We start from the raw sequence: 16396 nt of genomic DNA on the forward strand, positions 1-16396 counted from the left end.
CTGTATCAAGCAGCCCCACATGGCCAGGATTTGATTAATAATTGATAGTTTCCCTGGTTTTTGTCTCTGCTTCCAATTTAAGACCAACCAGAGTATTTAGCCACATACATGTGGCTTAAATAACCTTAGTCATTTAGGGTGCCTCACTTCTAGCTAACCCTCCTCTGGCTTCCCCAGCCAACAGCTTCCAACCAGGATATACCTGAAGCCTTCTCTTTTCTCCTCAGTGAAGCTTTCCTAATCCTCTGCGTGCCTTTGAGTCTGTGCCCAAGTGCAAGTGGTGGTGGCCCACTCCCTTTACTATTAGCAAGCTCTGAAAAAATAGGCTTCTGCCCCCTCTCATTTCATTGGTTATAATGTTCGTGTCCTTCCACCCCCAAATTCATATGTAGAAGCCCTAACCCCCAGTGTGATATTTGAAGGTGGAGCCTCTGGAAGGTAATTAAATTTAGATGAGGTCATGAGGATGGAGCCCCCATGATGGGATTAATGTTCTCCCAAGAGGAAAAATAGAGACTGGTGGGCATGCTCCCTTGGTCTCTCTCTCTCTTACTCCCTCTCCATCATGTCCCTCTTTCCATTTTGTTTAAGCTGCCTATCTATGATATTTTGTTGTGGAAATGCAAGCTAAGATTGGTCTGTCTTTATTTCTACAGCTGGTTTTGATCATGTTTGTCTTATACTGATGGGCATCAGAGATGGGCTGATTTTTTTTAAAGATTTTATTTATTTATTCATGAGGGACAGAGAGAGAGAGAGAAAGAGGCAGAGACACAGGCAGAGGGAGAAGCAGGCTCCATGCAGGGAGCCCCACGTGGGACTCGATCCCAGGTCTCCAGGATCACACCCTGGGCTGAAGGTGGCGCTAAACTGCTGAGCCACCTGGGCTGCCCGAGATGGGCTGATTAAAAAGCATGAACGCACATCAGTGTCTTTCCCAGAAGTACATGGCAGGCTGATAAGCTGTGAAATTGGAGTCGAGTTTCGTGAGGAGGCTTGGGCGGCTTCAGGGGCTGAAGCAGAGTAGGTAAGGGAGTGTGGGCACCATGGTTAAGAGAGAGGTTGTGTTAGAACTCTTTCAGGTGCATGTAAGATGAATCTAGTTTGGGGGCACCTGGGTGGCTCAGTGGTTGAGCGGCTGCCTTCAGGCTCAGGGCATGATCCCGGGATTGGGAGCCTGCTTCTCCCTCTGCCTATGTCTCTGCTTCTTTCTGTGTGTCTCTCGTGGATAAATAAAATCTAAAACAAATAAATAAATAAAATCTAAAAAAAAAGATGAGTCTAGTTCAAACTGGCTTAATGGGGGGGGGGGAGTATTAACTCACTACAATTCTCCCTATACCAATATGTGGGTGTTTTTCCTTACACATTTAGGAAATTCTCTGACGCTAGCTAGGTGTCCTACAATTCAATTTAATTCTGACACTAGCTACCTGGAAACAGTCTCAGATCCCACAGGTTAAGGGCTCAGTCCCATCATTGGTCCCAGGTTGTCATTTGTGCTTCTGACCCACAGGCTATGGATCAGAGGCCCCCAGGATCCCCTCCTTGGGTTCAGTTAATTTGCTAGAGCAGCTCACATACTCAGGAAACCTGTTTACTCATGAGGTAATCAATTTATTACAAAGGATATAGAAGGATATAATTTAACAGTCAGATCAAAGGTGCATAGGATAAGGTCCTGAACACAGGAACTTTTCTGATCCTGTGGAGTTTGGGACCCTGCACTGTGGTACCTGGGATGCCTTCTGGTTCACTCATCTGAAAGCTCTCTTGGGACCTCCTCCATATGGGTTTATACAGAGGCTACATTATATAGGCTTGAGTGCTTAAATCATTGGCCCTTGGCATTTGAATTTGACCTCCAACTCCTTTCCCCTTCCTGGAAGTCCCAGCATTCTTTTTTTTTTTTTTTTGAGATTTTATTTATTTATTCATGAGAGACACAGACAGAGGCAGAGACATAGGCAAAGGGAGAAGCAGGGTCCCTACGGGGAGCCCAATATGGGACTCCATCCCAGGACCCCAGGATCATAACCTGAGGCGAAGGCAGATGCTTAACCAATGAGCCACCATGTGCCCCAAGTCCCAACATTCTAATAGTATGGTTGTTTCCCCTGGCAACCAGCCCCCATCCTTAGGTGTTTTCCAAGTTACCTTGTTAACACAGCAAAAGGCACCTTTATCTGCTCTCATCACTTAAGAAATCCAAGGGTTTTAGGACATTTGTGCCAGGAACTGGGACAATAACCAAATATATATTTCTTATTATAAATCACAGTATCACACTTTGTTAGCTGAAGAGTTTTGAAATACACTGGCTTCTGGCACAGAGGGTTCTAGAGCTTAGTCAATGTCACCGAAATCCTTTATAAAAATTTGCTACCCCTTGTCGCTCTGCTTTCATCTGTTGGCATTGTTCTCAGGCAGGCTCTAGCCTGGTATTGGGCTCTGACAGCTCCAGGCTTGACTCTTCCCCATTCAAAGACCCCAGGTAAAGGAGGGAAGCTATTTTTCCCAAAGGTAGAGCAAAAGTCCTAGAAACTCTTTAGAGGAAAATGGATATAGGCACATCTAGGAGCTAATAAGTTGATCATGGGTGTTATCAGTGATAAAACATGCCAACTGATCAGTGTTGGCTCATAGGCTCACCCCTGAAGTAGAGAATGGGGTTGATGATGGGAGAATGATCATTCTCCAAAAAGAAATCAAGATGTTACTTAAATTCTTTTTAAGATTTATGTATTTATTTTAGAGAGAGAGTGCACAAGAGCAGGGGGAGGGGCAGAGGGAGAATCTCAAGCAGACTCGTCACTGAGTGAGGAATCCAATGTGGTGCTCGATGCCATGACCCTGAGATCATGACAGGAGCTGAAACCAAGAGTCGGACACCCAAGCAGTTGAATCACTCAGGTGCCCCAAGATGCTGCTTTGAGGTAAAACCAGGGTCTGGACAGTCAAAAAACCAACCAACCAACCAACCAACAATAAAACAATAAAACAATCATAGGAAGACAGTCATGAGGGAACCCCGGAGAATCTGGGAATGTAGGGGAGGCAGTGGGAGTGAGGACGAGCTTTCCTAGGGCTATAAGATGTATGGGTTGGGTTGAAGCTTGGAGGTGCAGATCTCACCCCGAGAATTTGTTTTCCACACCCACCTAGGTGCCCTCAGAGGGCTGCTGAACCCTCAGGCTGGGACAGAGGCTTCCCATCAGTCCATGTCCTGTGGGCCTGGTGGTTGTCAGGTCTGGCTTCATCCTTCCTTGGAAATGCTATGGGGAAACTTCCTTTTCTGTTCAAGCAGGGTCCTTATATCTATATATTGTGGTCTCTGACGGGAACTTCCTTCCCACTCATGGGTCTTATCTGTATTCACATTCCTAATAGATGAGTCAGAGCAGGAAGGGTAGGGTCTGGACCCCCAGCCTAGAGATGCTTCTGCCCTCTCTGCTAATGACGGGATAACCCCAGAGGGCCGAGTGAGGTTGCCCTGCTCCAGCTCGTCCCCAGAGAGAGCCTGGGGGTGTGCAGGGAGTTGGATATGCACACAGGTCCTGAGCCTTCCCCACCTGATGTACAGTCTGACTTTGATCCTCAGGACAGTTAAGTCCCAAATCCATGTTCAAAATTCCCTCAAGGATGGGCAACTGGGTGGCTCAGTGGTTGAGCATCTGCCTTCGGCTCAGGTTGTGATTTCGTGGTCCTGGGATGGAGTCCCCCATCGGACCTATGTCTCTGCCTCTCCCTGTGTCTCTCATGAATAAATAAATAAAATCTAAAAAAAAAAAAAATTCTCTCAGGAAGTGTGTAGCTTTGGTGCCTCTGTTCCCTATCTGGGTTTCTAGCCTGTCCTCAGTTTCACAGTGAAAATTCTCTTGTCAGCCCTTCAGTGGTTTTCAGATTTACCATGATTTTCCCTCAGGGTTTGGTTGTTTTCAGCAGAAAGGTTGGTTTGATGCCCAATGGAGATGGTTCTCACCTCCTCTCTGTTTTAGCTCGTGCCATGTGTGGTCTCAGTCAGGCCCATGGTTAAATACGATCTGTGTGGTGGCACTCCAAGTTCATGGATCTAGCTGGAACTTTTTCTAAACTACAAACCCACAGAGCAAATATTCTGTTGATTTTCCACTTATATGTCATACATGCATCTCTAACCCAACATGTCTGAAGTTGAGCTCCCGATTTTCCTCTTTAAAAATCCCTTCAAGGGACACCTGTGTGGCTCAGTGGTTGAGCGTCTGTCTTCAGCTCAGGGCATGATCCTGGGGTCCTGGAATCAAGTCCTGCATCGGGCTCCTTGCAGGGACCCTGCTTCTCCCTCTGCCTATGTCTCTGCCTCTCTCTGTCTCTTAAGAATAAATGAATAAAATCTTTAAAAAAAAATTCTCTTGAAGGCTTTCCCTTTTCCAGCAATGGCAGTTTGGTGCTTGCAACCACTCAGGAGAAACACATCGGTGTTGTTGATCTTTCTTTTTCTTTTTTTTTTTTTAAATCTTTCTTTTTCTCTGTCAATATGCATCTGATGCACCAAGAAATACTGCGAGCCATCAGCTTTCCGCCAATCCACCATGTCCACTCAGACCCTGGCACTCCCATCTCACAACCCGGGCACCACAACAGCCCTAAAGGAGTCTGGGCTCCGACCAGCAAGCAAGGGGTCAGGGAATAGCAAATCACACCCTGTTCCTTTTCAGTTCAAGTCCTGTACTGCCATCCTTCCGTACTTGTGATTTATAATAAGAAATATGTATATTTGGTCCTCCCAGTCATGCTTCTGGCACAGAGCTCCTAAAACCCTTGGAATTTACTAAGTGATGAAAGCAATAAAAGTGTGTTTTGTTATGTTAATAAAGCAACTTTGGGGTAGCTTTTGGGGATGGGGGCTGCTTTTTTTTATTTATTTTATTTTATTTATTTATGATAGGCACACAGTGAGAGAGAGAGAGAAGCAGAGACATAGGCAGAGGGAGAAGCAGGCTCCATACACCGGGAGCGCGATGTGGGATTCGATCCTGGGTCTCCAGGATCCTGCCCTGGGCCAAAGGCAGGCGCCAAACCGCTGCGCCACCCAGGGATCCCCAGGGGCTGGTTTTTAAGGGAACGAACCTTTGAGTGAAATGTTGGGACTTTCAGTCCTGCTCCTTTGACCTCCAGAGAGCCCAGGGGGGCTGGAAATTGAGTAAATCACCAATGGCCAATGATTTAAATCAGTAGATTGAGTAAAGCAGATTGTCCTTCTCAGTGTAGTCATCCTGATCCAATCAGTTGAAGACCTGCATAGAAGAGAAGGGTTGACCCTTCCACCTGTAAGGGGAACTCTTCCTGCTTCACTGCCTTTGAGCTAGGAATCAGTTTTTCTGTGCCATTGGACTTGAACTGAAATGTCAGCTCTTCCTGTGTCTCAAGCCAGCTGGTCTCCAGACTGAAACTCACCCTCAGATGTCTTGGGTCTCCAGCTTGCCAACTGCATATCTTGGGACTTGTCAACCTCCATAATCACAGGAGCCAATCCCTTACAATAGATTTCTGTGTCTATGCAGAGGATGTGATCCTCTGGGTTCTGGAGAACCTTGACTAATACACCTGGAGTAGAAGTCAAGTTCTTACAGTAGCCTCCAGAGCTCTTCAGAAACTGACCTGAGGTACCTCCCAGACCTCGTCTCCTTCCCATATTCCCCATGGCTTACTCTGCTACGCTGTCATCCAGCTGTCTGTCAACACACCACATCTATTCCCACATAGGACTTCTGTGTGCACTCTTCCTTCATAACTGGTTCCTTTATCGTGGATGCCCACAGGCTCTCTCTCGCTTCTTCTTTTTTTTTTTTAATTTTTATTTATTTATGATAGTCACAGAGAGAGAGAGAGAGAGGCAGAGACACAGGCAGAGGGAGAAGCAGGCTCCATGCACCGGGAGCCCGACGTGGGACTCAATCATGGTCTCCAGGATCGTCCCCTGGGCCAAAGGCAGGCGCTAAACTGCTGCGCCACCCAGGGATCCCTCTCTCGCTTCTTCTGTGTCTTCACTCAGATGTCACCTTCTCTGTGAGAAGGTACTTTTTTTTTTTTTTTTTTTTAATTTCAGCAGTCTTCAAAGATTCCACTTCTGTTTTACTGTTTGGGTTTTTTTCCCCCTTAAAATATATCACTCTTTAAGAGATAGTGCATTTTAATTTTTTTTATTAACTGTTTATCTTCTAACTAGTTTCTGACTCCTATTTTCCATCCTCAGAGCTGACCCTTTGCTGTATCTCCAGCCTTAAAATAGGGCCTGGCACATGCAAGGTGTCCAGGAAACATCATTTGGATGAATTAATGCTCAGTGCCAGACACTGTCCTAAGCCCGGTCACTACTACCTTCCAAGTGCCCCGCTCTCAGGTCAATCCTGCGTCAACACCAAGGCCAGAGTCTGAAGCTGCCTGGCATGAGCACAGTGGTGGGAAGGGGGACCCAAACCCATGGGGTCAGGAGGCCCCAGGGTCACTGGTGGGAACCACATCCCTTGTAACTACTGTGGACCAAGTCACGTCTACCTGATGTAATTGTCCCTGAGAACTTACCTTCTGACAGAGGGGCAGACCCTGCCACCTGGCCCCTCAGCCTGGGAGCCTCTCCTTAGAGCTCCATCATGTGATAATGCATTTGCTTCTGATCTCTTCCAGCGCCCAGAGGCTCTGATGCCAGGGAGCTGGTCAGGTAGTGTTCTCTTCCCTGTGCAAACATGGTGCATGAGGAGGGGCGCCTGAGTGGCTCAGTCCATTAAGCATTTGTCTTCAGCTCAGGTCATGATCCCGGGTTCCTGGGATAGAACCCCACCTCCATCTCCCCACTCACTGGGGAGTCTGCTTCTCTCTCTCCCTCAGCCCCTCCCTCTGCTTGTGCCACCCCCCAAAATAAATAAGAAAAGAAAAGAAAACCTAAGGTGTATGAGAAAGGACTGCAGTTCTGGGGCCTTATCCCCCTAGACAAGCCTCTCACCATCTCAGTAGCTCACAGGCTCCACCTGCAAATGACAGAGAGGCGAGATGGGATGATTTAGCCCTCACCTCACCCACCTACCATGGCCCCTGCTGCCCAAATTCCCCATCCATGGTGACCACAGCTCTGTCACACACTGCTTCCTGTTGGGGCTTCCTCGGCCTCACCCCCTCCTTCAGGGCATTTCCTTCCCTGACAGAGGGATCTACACCCACGTTCCTGCCCTGGTGGCTGCAGACATGCTACCCCTGCTGCTGCTGCCCCTGCTGTGGGGGGGTAAGTGGGCCAAGGGAGGGGGGTTGGGCACAGGTGGGAGTGGGCTGGACCCACCGCCAAGCCTCTGTGTCCCCCAAGGGTTCCTGCAGGAGGATGCAGAGTATGAGCTCCGAGTGCAGGAATCAGTAACAGTGCAGGAGGGTCTGTGTGCAGACGTGCCCTGCTCTTTCTCCTACCGCCGGAGCTGGTGGTCTTTCCCTGGGATCCCATATATGTACTGGTTCCGGGATGGGGACAACATATACAATTCCCAGCCTGTGGCTACAAATAACCGAAGGATAAAGGTGAAGACAGAGACCCAGGACTGATTCCACCTCATCGGGATCCCCCGGACAGCAACTGCTCCCTGAGAATCAAAGAGGCCAGGACGAGCGACCAGGGAGTCTACCAATTCCGAGTGGAGAGAGATAACGTGAGATATACTTACAGAAATAAGAAGCTGACCCTGAAGGTGGCAGGTATGGCAGTGGCCTCAGGAGAGGGCTCTGGGACCTGGAAACTCCCATCTTAGAACAGGAACAGGACACTAGAACATTCCCTGCTCCAGGTCTGGGGGCTAGGATGGTGGGAAGAGACATGCGGGCCTGGGGTCAGCTTGTGCCCTGAGGCCCTGGTCCCTCTCAGGGTCACACTCTGGGTCCCCACTAGCCCAGGGCCCAGGCACTTCCCTCTCTCCTCCTCAGCCCTGACACAGAAACCGGACACCCACTTTCTGGAGCCCCTGAGGTCTGGCTTCCCCAAAACCTGACCTGCAGTCTGCCGGGATTCTGCGAAGGGGGAAGACCTCTCACCTTCTCCTGGGTAGGGGGTGCTCTGGACCGGCTGGACCCCCAGACCGTGTCCTCCTCAGTGCTGATCCTCACCCCAAGGCTGCAGGACCATGGCAGCAACCTCACCTGTCGGGTGTCCCTGCCAGGAGCTCAGAGCACCGTGGAGAGAACCATCAGGCTCAATGTGTCCTGTGAGTGCTGGAGGGATGGCTGGATCCCTCAGGGCAGTTGGGGAAGGAGAGGTCAGTCCTGGAATCCTTTTTCTGAAGGAGATTGGGGGAAGCTGGAAAGCCCCATCCCTTCACTTAAGGAGCTTCTGTAAAGGGCGAAAGCCCACCCTGCCCCTCATCACATCTTTCGTTCTCAGACGCTCCACAATTGATGACCACCCACATTTTTTCAGGGAAACTACACAGGTAGGAAAGACACTCTATTCCCTGGGACTGTGATGGGAGCAGGGTCTGCCAGCACAGGGCTCAGGGCTTGGGGATGAAACCCTCCTCAGCCCCCGGGTCTGTACCTGCCCCTACTCACCTCACCGGTGTCTCCCAGGTGCACCCAGGATTGCTTCTGGCTGCTGCTGCTTCTTTGCTCTAGCCTGTGTGTGTTATGTATGTTTTATTTTAATTGAGTTCTAATCGACACATACCAGTGTATTGGTTTCAGGTGTACAACATGTTTTGGTATTTGTGTGTATTGCAAAACGGATCATCACAATAAGTCTACTTAACACCCCTCACCACAGTTACAAAGTTTTTTTTCTTGTGATGAGAACATCTAAGATCTACCCCCTTAGCAACTTTCAAATATACAACACAGCGCGATTAACTGTAGTCCCCGCGCTGCACGTTACATTCCGTGACTTACTGATTTTATAACTGGAAGTTGGTACCTTTTGACCCCCTTCCTTTTTTCATTAGCTTTAGAGTTTGTTTAATTGTAATAAGACAGATACAACATAACACTTACTGTCTTCACCATGTTTAAGGCTAGAGCTCAGCGGTGTGGAGGGCTTTCACAGTGTTGTGCAATGGGTCTGCAGAGCTCTCTCCATCTTGCAGAACCGAAACTCCGTGCCCATCACGCACCGACTCCCCAGCCCCTGGCAGCCACCCTTCCACCTTGTTCTGTCTCTGATTCTGACTGCTCCGGGTTCTGCTCCCTGCGCTTGAATTTCCATCTGCCCTCCTTCATCACTGATCTTTCCCATTCCCTGTAGCCCCACCCTGGACACCCACTTTGCTGGGCATCCTCATCCTGTCCCAAGTCTTCATCCCTCTCCTGTGTCTTCCACAACTTTCTATTCGGCCACAGATCTGCACAGGTAGCTGTCTCTTGCTCATGCCTCTCACCTGTCCCTGCTTCTGCTACTTATCTTTAGGGGATGGTCTGGACAGGAGGCTAGATAACTCTTCTTCTCACCAGCTGCACTCCATGAGTCAGTGAGTCTCTAGAACTTCGTTTCCCAAATCATTTCTCTTTTCTTACCTTTGGCCCCAGACCCAGCTCCAATCTTATCCTGGACCCTGGACCATTGCCTCAGCCTCCTCCTCAGCCTCCTTGCCTCCTGTTTACTCTCTCTGGCACAGGTCCCCACTTGGCCCCAGCATGATCTTTCTAGACCCAGCATGATTCTGCATTTTCCCTATTCATATCCCCTGCTGCTTCCCAGTCACCTCAGGGCAAAGCCCGATGCCCTGAGCCTGGCACTCAAAGCTCCAAAATTTCTGATCCTGCCTTCTCTCCCACCCTGATCGTGTCTCTTGTGCTCCCAGTCCTCCCTGCCAAATTATAGGTACAAGAGCGCTTCTCCTCATCTGCCAGCCTGTCTCCATTCTGGACACATCTCTGCCAGAGCTGCCCACCCACCTCTCACCCTCCCCACCTCAGTGCAGCCCTCTTCCTTCTTTTTTTTTTTTTTTTAAAGATTTTATTTATTTATTCATAAGAGACAGAGAGAGAGGCTGAGACACAGGCAGAGGGAGAAGGAGGCTCCCTGTGGGGAGCCCGATGTGGGACTCAATCCCAGGACCCAGTAATGAATATCTGAGCCACAAAGGCAAACACTCAACCACTGAGCCACCCAGGTGTCCCAGCCCCCTTCCTTCTGGTGGCCTGACTCAACCACCAGGGTCATTGCCCCTTCAGGCATGATTTGCCTACCCTCTTAGCTCTTGTCACATGACCTGTCTTTTCACTGCTGGCTCTGTGGGAAGATGAGGAAGAGACAGATCTCTCAGTTCCACCCTCAAAGTGGTAAATCTCTTACCCAGTCCTGAAGACCCTGACCAACCACTTGTCACTGCCTGTCTTGAAGGGCCAATACCTGCCTCTGGTCTGCAGTGCTGACAGCAGCCCCCCTGCCATGCTAAGTTGGTCCTGGGAAGGAAAAGCCCTGAGCCCCTCCCAATCCTCAGCTCCAGGGATCCTGGAGCTGCCCCATGTAGGGTTTGAAGATGAAGGGGAATTCACCTGCCAGGCTCAGCACCCACTGGGCTTCCAGCACATTTCCTTCAGCCTCTCTGTGCAAAGTTGTAATAAGGTTCTGGGGGTGGACAGCCTGGTCAGGTGTTTGGAGTGTGGAAGGGCCTGGGGCTTGGGGACAGAACTTCATCCTCTGTACCCCCTTCTTCAGGAAGCCCCTCTTCTTGCAACTGTGTGATTGAAGAACAGGAGAGCTCCTGGCCCAGGTCCTCACCCTGATCAGAGGGGCCCTCATGGGGGCTGGCTTCCTCCTCAGCAGGTGCGTGGGCCTGTCCCTCTCCAGGGAAGTCTGCTGATGGGCCCCTGCACTCCAGACGGGGCTGAGCTGTCCCCCCACCCCCTACCTGTTGGAGTTGGAATTAAAGTGGCAGCTCTCTGATCGGAGACCTGTGTCAGTTCTGCAGGTGTGGAGGCCCCAGAGAGTGAGGCGGAGGGACTGACAGAGGCTTCCTTCTTCTCAAGACGGGAGTGACCTGGAGCCCAGGGGGCAGATATGGGGACGTCATAGCCAGCTTCTCTTTGGAACCTCTCAACCAAAACCTTCTCAGTTGTACCCCTGGGGGTTTAATTTGGGGAAGTGAATGAGTGATGACATGCCCAGGCCAACACCATCAGAAGAAGTTACTACTTATGTTTCCCGAGGAAATGTGGCGTGCCAGGCCGTGCAGGGCCACAGGGGATCTGTAAGCACCACGTTCTGGATGGGAGGCAGAAGCAGGTGCAGGGGAAGCCTTGCAGGAGCCTTTCCAGGGGTTTCTGTGGGAAAGGCAAGGCCTGGAGAGTTGTTCAGGATGAGCTAGTTTGAGTGATTCTGTGGGACTTTGGCCCATAGGGGTGGTTCTAGTTGTCTGGCCCCTGTCCTGGGTAATTTAGGGCAGGGGAGATTGTGGTCTAGTGTGTAAGTTAGAGACAGAGAGAAAAGGGGTATTTGTGGGACCCTGGCTGGGGATTGGTTGGTTTGATGTGAAAGATGTGCTCCTGGCAGAGCACTTTGCCATCTTGAAGAACTGGCTGATCCTAGGAGGGGTGGTCTCTCCCCGGACAGCAAGCTTTTTAAGATACAGGAAATAAAAAATCTGACTAATACACACCCCCACTGACGCCCCCCTGTTTCTGCCTATGCCAGACTCCATCTATTTAACCTGCCTCCCCTTTCCAGTACAGCCCACCCCACCCCTCTCGCCCCTCCCCCTCTCCATACCCAGCCCTGCCCCTGCCAAGGGAGTTGGGGGCTTACTTCCCGTGACCCAGAAGTTATCTGCTTAACCCCTGTGTTTCTGGTCTCCCAAACCTCCCTCTCAGTGTAGACATCAGTGCACGGTAAGTCAAGAGTACAGCTTTTCTTTCCCAGATGAAAGACGCCTACCTCCCAGTAATCGCTATAAACCCTTACATTTAATTACAAATGAAAGCTTTATTAAAAATGCAACATACAGGGGATCTCTGGGTGGCTCAGTGGTTTAGTGCCTGCCTTTGACCCACAGCGTGGTCCTGGGGTCCCGGAATCAAGTCCCACGTTGGGCTCCCTTCGTGGAGCCTGCTTCTCCCTCTGCCTGTGTCTCTGCCTCTCTCTCTCTCTGTGTCTCTCATGAATAAATAATTTTTTTAAAAAATGCAACATACAAATTGATTTTACTATTTAATGCCCATGTGGAAGTTTCTCAAGCAAAATTATATCTTAATCTTCTATTCTTTTTTGTTGAACATGTTCCAAAGAAGCCCTTCAGTTTATTGTGTTTCAAAGCCTAACTTAAATTGATTAAATAACCAAATCTAAGGAATGCAACTAGATGAATGTTTACCTATATGCACACCCTTGCTTCCACCACCAAGTTCAATGCACAGATTCTTTCCCCCTATCCCTGGAGGTCAGGACCTACCATTGAGGCAGGAGGGATGGGCAGTGGGCAGGCAGCTCCAGTGGAGATGTGCCAAGGATGGAGACAGGCTGGCAGATGAGAGGAAGCGCTCTTATACCTATAACTTGGCAGGAAGAACCAGCAGGACGATGGACATGACCATGGTGGGAGAGAAGGCAAGGTCAGAAATTTTGGAGACTTGAAGGACCTGGGTGGCTCAGTCGGTTAAGTGTCTGCCTTTGGTTCAGATCATGATCTCAGGGTCCTGGGATCAAGCCCCTTGTCAGGCTCCCTTCTCCCACTCCTTCTGCCTGCCTCTCCCCCTACTTGTGCTCTCTCTCTGTTAAATAAATAAGTAAAATATGAAAGAAAGAAAGGAAGGAAGGAAGGAAGGAAGGAAGGAAGGAAGGAAGGAAGGAAGGAAGGAAGGAAAAAAAGAAATTTGGAACCTTGAATGCCACGCTGAAAGTATTGGGCTTTCTTTTGGGCTCCTTCAAATCAACATGGTCACAGAAATACTGACTTCCTCTTTTTTTTTTTAATACAGATCTGTACTGTCAGGTTTGTGCACTGTGTAAGTGGCCTCAAATGTTATATATTCTTTAGGGTCTGACTTCTTCCAGTTTTAAATTTTTCAGATTTATCCATGTTGTTACATGTATCAAAAATTCATTTTTGGTTTCAGTATGTTTTTGCTTTTATTTTTTTATTTTATTTAAATTAAATGAATTAACATATAGTGTACTATTCAGAGGTAGAGGTCAATGATTCATCAGTCTTATATAACACCCAGTGCTCATTACACTACCCAGTTACTCCATCCCCCCACTCCCCTCCCCTCCAGCAACCCTGTTTTTTCCTATGATTTAAGAGTCTTTTACAGTTTGTCTCCCTCTCTGATTTTGTCTTATTTATTTTTCCCTTCCTTCCCCTATGATCCTCTGTTTTGTTTCTTAAAACCCACATGTGAGTGAGATCATATGATAATTGTCTTTCTCTAATTGACTTATTTCCCTAAGCATAAGATCCTCTAGTTCCATCCATGTCATTGCAAATGGCAAGATTTTACTTTTTGATGGCTGAGTAGTAGTCCATTGTATAGATATACCACTTCTTTTTTATCCATTCATCTGTTGATGGATATCTGGGATCTTTCCCTAGTTTGACTATTGTGGACATTGCTGCTATAAACATTGGGGTGCAAGTGCCCCTTCAAATCACTACATTTGTATTTTTGGCTTAAGTAGTACCCAGTAGTGCAATTGTTGGGCTATAGCGTAGCTCTATTTTCAACTTTTTGAGGAGCCTCCATACTGTTCTCCAGAGTGGCTGCACCAGCTTGCCTTCCCACCAGCAGTGTGAGAGTGTGAGGTGGTATCTCACTGTGGTTCTGATTTGTATTTCCTTGATGCTGAGCAATGTTGAGCACTTTTCCATGTGTCTGTCACCCATTTGTAAGTCTTGTTTTTGCTTTTAATTAGTATTCCATGTGTGAACATCCTTCCAGTTGTTTATTCTAAAATACAATGACTGCATTTGTTTCCAGTTTGGGGCTTTTACTTATGATTTTGATATGAATTTTCTTTTCTTTTTTTAAAAGATTTTATATATTTATTTGTGAGATAGAGAGTGAGAGAGAGAGCACAAGCAGGGGGAGTAGCAGAGGCAGAAGGAGAAGCAGATTCCCCACTGAGCAGGGAGCCAGATGTGGGCCTCAATCCCAGGACCTCGGGATCATGACCTGAGCCAAAGACAGATGCTTAACTGACTGAGCCACCCAGGTGCCCCAATATGATTTTTCAATGAAAATAAGAAGGACCAGCACTTTTCTTCATGGTAGATATGGAATGGCTTCGTCATGATTTGGCATATAGTCAGCTACAGAGGATAGTATTCAAGAGTTCTCCAGAATACCCAAACGAATTCACTTTCCCACCCTCATGTTCATGTTTGAAACTCTTAATTTCACCACATCCAGTGGTTCCTCTTTTAGGTAGACCTCCAAATGAACAGAAAGCAGGGACTCCAACAGATCTATGTGCACCCATGTTCACAGCAACTTCATTCTCAACAACAAAAGCTGGAAGCAACCCAAGTATCCATCAGTGGATAAATGGATAAACAAAATGTGGTGTATGCACACAATAGAATATTATTCAATTGTGAAAAGGAAGGAAATTCTTTTTTTTTTCTTTTTTTTAAAAAATTTTTATTTATTTATGATAGTCACAGAGAGAGAGAGAGGCAGAGACACAGGCAGAGGGAGAAGCAGGCTCCATGCACCGGGAGCCCGACGTGGGACTCGATCCCGGGTCTCCAGGATCGCGCCCTGGGCCAAAGGCAGGCGCTAAACCACTGTGCCACCCAGGGATCCCAGGGGAAGGAAATTCTAATACAAGCTATAGCATGGGTGAACCTTGAGGATACTATGATAAGGGAAATAAGCCAGACACACAATAACAAATGCTGTATGATTCTACTTAGATGAGGTACATGGAGCAAAGTCATAGAAAAAGAAAGTAGAATAGTGATTGTCAGGGGCTAGAAGGAAGGGAAATACAGAGTTATGTTCATTGTTTACAGAGTTTCAATTTGGAAAGATGAAAAGTTCTGGAAATGGATGATGGTGATGGTTGCACAACAGGGTGAATGTACTTAATACCATTGAAATGTATACTTTAAAATGATCAAAATAGCTAAAATGGTTTTTTTGTGTTATGTTTACTTTACCAAAATAGAACATTTATTTTTTAAAAGACTTTATTTTATTTCTTTGTGTGAGAGACAGAGAATGAGCAGGGGGAGGGGTAGAGGGAGAGGAACAAGCAGACTCCCCACTGAGTGTGGAGCCTGATGTGGGGTTCAATGACTGCTGGACACAAAGCTCCAAGTGAGACTGCATCCCAGGATACTGGGATCATGACCTGAGCTGAAGCAGATGCTTAACCAGCTGAGCCACCCAGGGACTCTTTTAATGGGTCTTAATGAGAAATGTGACATATATTTCAGGATTTTATTTTTTATCTTCTCTCTTTGGGGAAGCCATGTCTTAAGTGCTTTCAGCTTATTTTTAAGTTTATTCATTGCATTTTGTAGCTTGTTTCTGACTTGGTTTTGAGTTGATCTTCCTATTCTATTTATTAAGAAACAAATTTTAGGGATGCCGGTGGCTGAGTGGTTGAGTGTCTGCCTTTGGCTCAGGACATGATCCCAGGGTCCTGGGATCGGTCCTGCATCGGGCTCCCTGCAGGGAGCCTGCTTCTCCCTCTGCCTATGTCTCTGCCTCTCTCTCTGTGTCTCTCATGAATAAATAAATAAAATCTTAAAAAACAAAAAGAAAGGAAACAAATTTTAGAAGACTTTGTTTCCAGCATAGTTAATCCTCAGAAAGCAGATGGTAAAATAGAAGTGGTCTCAGTACTGTTTTATATAACTGATACATTTGGATACACTTAGATAATTTTTTTTTACACTTAGATAATTTCACAATTATTTTAAACATCTGTAAGCAGGGAGTGCCTGGATGGCTCAGCCAGTTGAGCCTCTGGCTCTTGGTTTCTGCTCAGGTCATAATCTCATGGCCCTGGGATCAAGCAGATTCTGCTTCAGAGTCTCATTCCTCCCCCCGCCCCCCCGCCCCGCTCCTCCCTCCACTCAAATAAGAAATAAAATCTTTTTAAAAAACCTATGGGGCACTTGGGTGGCTCAGTCAGTTAAGTGCCTGCCTTCAGCTCAGGTCATGATCCTGGGATGCTGGGATGGAGCCCACCATTGGGCTCTCTGCTCAGCTGGGAGTCGGCTTGTCCCTCTCCCTCTATGCTCTCTCTTTGTTACTTAAAAGATAAATAAATAAAGTCTTTTTTAAAAACCCCAAAACCCAAGAGGACTGAGTTCAAAGAACTGCCATGTTGGTGAATCCATGCAGGTGCAGGAGAGTGCCATGCCTGGAGAGAACATGGAAGCTGCACGTCTTCTCTCCATACCTTGCCTTGTGCATTTCTTCTGTCTGGCTGTACCTGAGTACA

The 16396-nt window shown here is 47.7% G+C and overlaps 1 protein-coding gene and 1 pseudogene across 6 annotated transcripts in view; both read left to right on the forward strand.

The window, feature by feature from the left end:
• The window catches only part of LOC144280752 (sialic acid-binding Ig-like lectin 5), an 86386-nt gene that overhangs the window by 45119 nt on the left and 24871 nt on the right, over window positions 1–16396 (forward strand). For 4 of the 5 annotated variants that reach the window (XR_013349187.1, XM_077843113.1, XM_077843094.1 and 1 more), the window contains exon 1: window positions 8303–8444. The exons of the other annotated variant lie outside the window; for it this stretch is intronic. The gene's annotated coding sequence lies outside the window, so the exon portion shown is untranslated. Of the gene's footprint in view, window positions 1–8302; window positions 8445–16396 lie in introns of those variants that run through there. 5 annotated transcript variants of the gene reach the window in all.
• LOC144310820 (sialic acid-binding Ig-like lectin 14) lies at window positions 6078–11778 on the forward strand (annotated as a pseudogene). The gene is made up of 7 exons (XR_013376476.1): window positions 6078–7716; window positions 7942–8346; window positions 9071–9180; window positions 9248–9352; window positions 10302–10559; window positions 10664–10771; window positions 11718–11778. The product of XR_013376476.1 is annotated as a sialic acid-binding Ig-like lectin 14 (transcript).

This window comes from Canis aureus, chromosome 1 (genome assembly GCF_053574225.1).
Source record: "Canis aureus isolate CA01 chromosome 1, VMU_Caureus_v.1.0, whole genome shotgun sequence".
Classification (NCBI taxonomy): Eukaryota; Metazoa; Chordata; class Mammalia; order Carnivora; family Canidae; genus Canis; species Canis aureus.